Below are 8,382 nucleotides of genomic sequence, written 5' to 3'. Positions count from 1 at the left end.
CAATGCTTCATACTCTGTAGTATTATTAGTGCATGACTGCAATCTATATGATTTGGGAATTGTGTGTCCTTGAGGTGTGATGAAAAAGATTCTCGTGCATGATCCATTTTGTGTATAAGAACCATCAAAGTACAATTCCCAAAATTTGGTACTTTCTGTCAAGATATCCGCATCAAGAAATTCGATGTGCAAAGGAATGCCATTTTGTAAAGGTGCATCAACTAATTGATCAGCGATGACTTGTCCCTTGATAGCTTTCCGGTCAACATACTCTATATCAAATTCACTCAGTATCATAACCCATTTGACTAGTCTCCCTATCAATGTTGACTTGCTCAACAAATATTTGAGAGGATATATCTTTGCTATCAGTTTCACAGAATGCATCAACATATAATGTCGTAGCTTCTGAGTTGCAAATACAACTGCTAGACATGTCTTTTCTATTGAGGAATAATTTCATTCCTAGCCAAAAAGCATTCTGCTGATATAATAAACTTCTCTTTCGTTTCCTTCATCATCATGTTGAGCTAGGAGGGCTCCTAATGATACATTTGTTGCTAAGAGATAGGGTAACAATGGTTTCCCTTTGGTTGGTGATATCAGTACTAGAGGACTCATAAGATATTCTTTTATTTGCAAAAAAGCTTCTTCACATTTTAAATCCCGTTTGAGTGGAAAATTTTTATGTAGAAGATGGGTGAATGGAAGACATCTATCTGCTAACTGAGAAACAAATCTCTTGATTGATTGCAATCTTCCTTGTAAAGATTGCAATTGACTTATGTTCCTAGGTGACTCCATCTCCATGATAGCTTTGACTTTTTCAGGATCTACTTCAATTCCATGAGCTAATATAATGTAGCCAAGGAGATTTCTAGAGGTTACCCCAAATGCACATTTCTTTGGATTTAATCTCAATTGATATCTTTCCAGCCTATCAAAAATCTTGCTTAAAATGTTCAAATGTTCTTGTCTTGTATGAGATTGTGCAAGTATGTCATCGACATAATCTTCCATAAATATATGCATCATATCATGGAAAATTGTTGTCATAGTCCTTTGATAAGTCACTCCTACATTCTTAAGCCCAAATGGCATAACATTCTAGCAATATGTTTCCCATGCACAGGTGAAAGTTATCTTTTCTTGATCTTCAAATATGATTCTTATTTGATTATATCGTGAGAAGCCATCCATTAATGAAAACATCTCATGCCCTACTGATAAGTCCACTATTATATCAATGTTTGGTAACAAGAAAACATCTTTTGGACATGGTTTATTTAGATCTCTAAAATCTATATAGACCCTTATGCTTTTATCTAGTTTTGATACTAGTACAATACTTGAAACCCACTCTCAATAAGCAATAGGTCTTATAAAACCCACTTCTAATAGTTTCTTCAGCTCAGTTTTTACAAGAAGGGCAATATGCAGATGCATCTTTCCTAGCTTCTGCTTAATTGGTTTTTCTTTTAAATCCACATTAAGATGATGCATGATAAGATCTAGATTAAGTCTTGGCATATCTGCATTGGACCAAGAAAAATTTATTTTTCTTTGCTTAAACAATTCCATGTATTCATTCCTCTCTTTTTCTGATAATGAGACATCATAATGAAGTATTTTAGGATCCTTTGATGTACCAATGTTTACTGCTTCTATTGGTTCTATCAGGATAGCAGAATCTCTCTTGAAAATATGCAAGAAGAATGTCAAACTTTCCATCTTCTAGCGACTCAAAGAGGTTTTCACCATCAGACGCGTCCTTTATTTTCCCTTTTGATTGATCTAGTGTTGCCATGAAATGGTTTTCAACAATAGGTCTCTTTCCTTATTTTATTTCACTTTTGTGACTCGAAATTTTGGCATTCTCCTGACTATGAGAAACATTAATTGTTTCTGTAATGAAAGATATCTTAGGTGGGATGGGTTCAACAATGTTAAGGTACATGACTAAGTCATGATCATTGGAAAAGACATTCAGTTTGCGGTTGTCTATGTTGGCATTATAACAGACAAAGGGAGATTGTTGGCATTCCAATTACAATAAGAGATTATTGGCATTTCATTAAGGATATTGAGAAGGTTGTTGATGATTATGGATATAACTGATTAGGGATGTTTACTGTCTTAATATTATTATTTTGTCATTGATGTCAAGAAATTGATTTTCTAATTCAGTATGATGTTGCCATATCTTAAGAGGTATGTTTTGAAGAGAATTAAGATGTTGGTAAAGACACAGAAAGAATGTGATAAATAAGTGGAGGAATAAGTTATTCAATGGGCAATTATTACCGAGTTAAACAATGATGAGATCATGATGTTTAGATTGTTTTGATATCCTACATATGTTTTTGATTGTAAGGTTAATACTATACTATGTTACATAGCAAAGAACCTAGTTGGTAAACCCTAAGGAACCTAGTCGGTAAACCCTAAGGTTATCGCTATTGGTTAATCAAGGCAGAATGTCTATCAAGTAAAGTTTAGTATTCACTGAGTTGCAACCAAGTAATAACAGAATGCATTGAATGAATAAAAGCATTATTTAATGATGGAAGCTGATGAGCTAGTTATGGTTAAATGATTGATACAACATGTATGAAGTTTTTTAAGAATCTATGGTAATGAAAGATCAGCAGGAAGATCTACAGCTCAGATTGAACCGCAATACCTTAGCACAAGTTCCAAGAAATGTATGCAAGTTCCAAGGCAAGGTAAAACATTTTCAGATCGAAGGATACATTGAACCTGGTCACATTTGAAGATTTGATGGCTATGATTGATCATGGGAAATGTGATCAAGGAGATTAAGCGGTTAGCAAATTGTTTATAAATAAGGAACTATTGATAAACAATGCATGCGGGCAAATGTAAGCACAGGGATGCTACATAGTGATTACCGAGCACAGAAGCTTGAAGACTTGTTTGATTAATAGAGTATAGAGCCCAACTAAGGAACAAGATAAGTCCTATGACCAGATTGTATTGAGCAAATAAGAATCTGCTTTAGCATTTTTAGATGTGAAGTTGCAGATATATTTTTACTACTATTATTTTGTGAAGTAACAAAAAATCTCTTAACCGAGTGGACTTAACAGTCTTATTTGTAAAACCCTCTAGCAAGGTGACATTATGATTGAGTGTTTGAAATCTTTTAACAAGGTCACTTCTAACAAGGTGAAGATCCTAACAAATCTGAGGCAAATCCCTTAACCAGGTCACATCTAGCAATGTGTTTGTAATCTTTAACAGGATTTGCTTTTAACCTAGCATAGTCTAGAAGAGTATATTTCTTAGTGGGTCTGAAATCCCACAGTGGGTTTTCCCTATGTGGGTTTCCATGTTAAATCTGGTGTTATACATTTTGTGATCTTATCTGTCTATGAGTCTGCATGCTTTACTATTTTTCTGATAAGGTTACTTGAATCTGTTGATTTCATGGAGGTTTAAGTTTGTATGATTCACCCCCCCCTCTCATCTTGTTAGCTTGGCATCTATACTAAACATTTAGTATTAGAGCTATCAATTGGCATCAGAGCATTGGACTCTGAAAGAAAAAGTTTAAAGGCACTTGAGGCAAAGATCCAAAGATGTATAAGAGGGATGCACCGAAGCTGGACAAGTCAAGTTTCTCTACATGGCAGAAAAGGATGAAGCTGCACTTATCAGGAGTTGGAGAATATGTTGTATATTATCTAGAGAATGATTTCATTACACCAAGCACCTATCCATTGACAATGGAAGAGATAAAGGCAAAGAAAGAACATATTCAAGCAATGGTTGAAATAACATCTGCATTGACCGACTTAGAGTTTAATGATCTAGAAGGCTGCAATGATGCCAAGGCAATGTGGGAAAAGCTCATATCTGTGTATGGTGGTGATGAACATGTTCAAAGAGAAAAAGTGGATAGTCTAAGAGGACAACTTGAATCTATGAGGATGAATGAAGGTGAGAACATAACCCAGTATAGTACAAGACTAAAGGAGGTTGTCAATCAAATCAAAGGAGCAGGTGGAACTATTGAAGAAAAGGATATAACAAGTAAGTTGTTAAGAACCCTTCTACCAACTTATGCAATCCGAGTCTCTGCAATCAATGAATTGAGATCTGTACCCAATATGTTAGTTTCTTTAGATGCTACTATCGATAAGCTACATGCATTTGAGTTAAGTAATTTTGATAACAGTGGGTCTTTGGTAAATAAAGTTGAATCTGCATTCAGTTCTTTTCATAATGATGAATCTGATGATTACAATAATAGAAAGTATAAGTATTTTGAAGGGGATCATAGTGGAGCAAGTGAAAGATTTTGTAAGAATATGGAAAAAGTGCACAAACTGTATGAGGAAATCAAGAAGCAACAAGAGTTTGAAGCATTATTAGCGAGAAGGTTACTGAGAGGCAAAGGTAAGTATAAAATAAAACTACCTTTGATATGTTTTAATTGTGATAGAATTGGACATATGGCTTCTAACTATCCTGACAAAGAATCTAGTGAAAAGAAAGATTATCGAGATGACAGACAGAAAGATAATTATTACAAAGGACACCAAGACTTCAGGAGAAGAGATAAAAAGACATGCCTAATAGCTGATGAGGAATCAAATGATGATAAATTAGATGAAACTGATACAGAGGAAGTAGTCTATGTGGCTATCAAATATGGATTAGATGAAGAAAGGTATGAAGAAAAAGCTTTAATATCTCACATAAATACTAATTATTCTTGGATCATAGATAGTGGATGTTCACATCACATGATAGGTGATAAACACAAGTTTGTTATATTAGAAAACTATGATGGAGGTTATGTAAGATTTGGTAATGATGCACCATGTCTGGTAAAAGGTAAAGGATCGATAACACTTCTTAACAATGTTAAATGTATTGATGTTTATTGGGTTGAAGGTTTGAAATACAATTTGTTGAGTGTAGCACAACTAAACAATATAGGATACCGAATAGGGTTTCAAAAAGGAATTGTCAAAGTTCATGACAAGCATGGAAAGTTAGCAGCTACCAGGACACAAACAAAAGGTAACACATTTCACCTTGACTCAACTCAGAAGAATTGTCTTTATGCAAAGATAGATGATACCTGGTTATGGCATAAAAGGTTTTGTCATGTAAGTTTTGATAATCTAATCAAAATAAGTAAGAAGCACTGAGTAAGAGGTCTACTGAGTCTTGAGAAACCTAAGAATGCTATATGCCGAGGATGCCAGATGGGAAAAATGATAAGATCAAGCTTTACAAGTAAGTCCTACACTTCTAAGGGAATTTTAGATCTTGTACATACTGATCTTTGTGGTCCTATGAAAGTTCAAAGTTATTATGGTGACAAATATTTCATATTATTTGAGGATAATTATTCAAGGATGATGTCAGTTATGTTTTTAAAAGAAAAATTAGAAGCTTTTCAAATGTTTAAATGGTACAAGGTAAGAGTTGAAAATGAAATGGGAAGACAACTAAAATGTCTTAGATCAGATAGAGGAGGAGAGTTCACATCTGATTAGTTTAACTTATACTGCAATGATCATGGTACATTAAAAGACATGTCTCTACACTAAGAACTCCACAACAAAATGGAATAGCTAAGAGAATAAACAGATCTATTGTGGATTGTGCTAGAACCTTGATGATAGAAAAGAAGGTACCTCAAACATTTTGGAGAGAAGTAATCGCATTGCTGTTTACACACTGAACTGAGTACAACTGAAGAAAGGAATTTTGAAGACACCTTATGAAATTTGGTATGACAAGAAACCTAATGTAAGTTATTTTAAAATCTTTGGAAGTAGATGCTATGTTCACAAAGATGACAGAAATGGTAAGTTTGATTAGAAAAGTGAAGAAGGAACATTTCTAGGTTATTCTTCTAGAAGCAAAGCATTTAAATGTCTAATAAAATCATCTAATAAAATAGTAGAAAGTGCAAATGTGAAAATTGATGAATTTGCAAAAAAAAATGATGAAGGAAATTCCAAGGAACCAGAAGATTATGAAGGATTTGTATATGTTCAACTAAGAAGTTCTACCGAGAGGACTGGTGAAGAAAATGAAGAGAATATCTAGTTACCAAGTGATGAAGAAGATCATATAGAGCCTATCGAGCCTATATTAGAAAAGTATGTCAAAAGGAATCATGCATCAAGTCAGATTATAGGAGATAAGGATGATCCAGTGATGATAAGGAATAAACTGAGACAGAACACATGTCTGATATCTAAATTTGAACCGAGGATAGTGAAAGAGGCATTCAACAGTGAAGATTGGATAAATGCTATGATAGAAGAGATTCATCAAATCAATAAGAATGACACATGGACATTGGTCCCAAGACCAAAGGACAAAAATGTAATTGGTACAAAGTGGATTTTCAGAAACAAGTTAAATGAAAAAGGAGAGGTCATTTGAAATAAAGAAAGATTAGTTTGCAAAGGTTATGCTCAAGAAGAAGGAATTGATTATGGCGAGACTTTTGCACCTGTGGCAAGATTTGAAGGAGTAAGAACATTGTTGGCATATGCTGCTTTCAAAAATTTCAAGGTATATCAAACGGATGTCAAATCTGCATTTCTGAATGGTATATTAGAAGAAGAAGTTTTTATTGGACAACTTGAAGGATTTGTTGAAGACAAGAATAAAGATCAGGTATGTAAATTGAACAAAGCATTATATGGTTTGAAACAAGCACCTAGAGCATGGTATGAAAGATTGCACTCTTATTTGATCAAGACTGGTTTTATAAGAACAAGTGAAAACAATAATATGTACATGAAGAATGATGAAAATGGAATACTGATCTCAGCCATATTTGTTGATGATATTATCTTTTGTGGTAATGACTCTTTATGCAATAACTTTGGTAAAGAAATGTGCAAAGAATTTGAAATGTCATTAATCAGTGAGATAAAGTATTTTATAGGTCTACAAATACTACAAATGAAAGATGATATTTTCATTACTCAATCCAAGTACATAAGGAAATCTTGAAGAAATTTGGAATGGAGGACTCAAAACCTATAAGCACTCCTATGACTACCAATTGTAAACTATCAAAGAATGATGAATCTGCATCTGTTGATGAAACACTTTACCGATCTATGATTGGAAAGTTGCAATATGTTGTTCACAGCAGACCGGATATAGCACATGTAGTAGGTATAGTTGCAAGATTTTCTGCAGATCCCAAGGAAACACACATGATAGCAATCAAGAGAATTTTCAGATACCTGAGAGGCACTGAAGATTATGGATTAGTATATCACAAGAGAAATGATTTTGATTTAAAAGTTTAGACTGATGCTGATTGGGCAGGCAACATTGATGACAGGAAAAGCACAAGTGGAGGAGCTTTCTTTTTAGGAGAAAGACTAGTAAGTTGGCTTAGCAAGAAATAAGGATGTGTTTCACAGTCAACAACAGAAGTTGAATATGTTGTTGCAGCATTGAATTGTACTAATATAGCATGGATCAAACAACTCTCAGAAGGTATAAATGAGAAAGTTACCGAGCAAGTAACTATATTTTGTGACAATACTAGTTCCATTAACATTTCAAAGAATCCTATTATGCACTATAAGACAAAGCACATGTATATCAAATATCATTATCTTAGAGAAGAAGTTCAAGACAAGAAAGTGGTGTTGGAGTATGTTAGCACAAAGGAACAAATAGCAGATATCTTCACCAAGCCATTGTCTAGGGACACTTTTGAGTATCTCAGAAGCAAGTTAGGGGTCCTACCCCTATCTTCCACTCACTGACTGAGTTCGGTGAAAGCATCAATTTGATGACTCTACATAATATCTTTTAGGAGTTGATGCTGATTTACAAACTTTAGGAGGTTTTCTAAAGGTTTGCAGGAAACAATACAGGGAACAAGAATTGAAGACAAAATGCTCTGACCGAGACTGCCTAGATACATAACAACAAGGAATTCACTTCTCAGCGGAAGAAATCATGTTTTAGTTCTTTACTTTTTGGCATTGTTGTTAAAGGGGGATAAAACTAATGTATGGGGGAGAAGACTAATGTATGGGGGAGAGAATTTCAGCATTTCACAGCAATCTAAATCTAAATCATGTAGGTCAAATCAAATGGTTTTTCCATCAATGCCAAACGGGAAGATTGTTGGCATTTCATTAAGGATATTGAGAAGGTTGTTGATGATTATGGATATAATTGATTAAGGATGTTTACTGTCTTAATATTATTATTTTGTCATTGATGTCAAGAAATTGATTTTCTAATTCAGTATGATGTTGGCATATCTTAAGAAGTATGTTTTGAAGAGAATTAAGATGTCGGTAAAAGACACAGAAAGAATGTGATAAATAAGGGGAGGAATAAGTTATTCAA

Source organism: Cryptomeria japonica, chromosome 8 (genome assembly GCF_030272615.1).
Source record: "Cryptomeria japonica chromosome 8, Sugi_1.0, whole genome shotgun sequence".
NCBI lineage: Eukaryota > Viridiplantae > Streptophyta > Pinopsida > Cupressales > Cupressaceae > Cryptomeria > Cryptomeria japonica.
The sequence above is the reverse complement of the archived record's forward strand: the minus strand, read 5'-3'. Positions refer to the sequence as shown.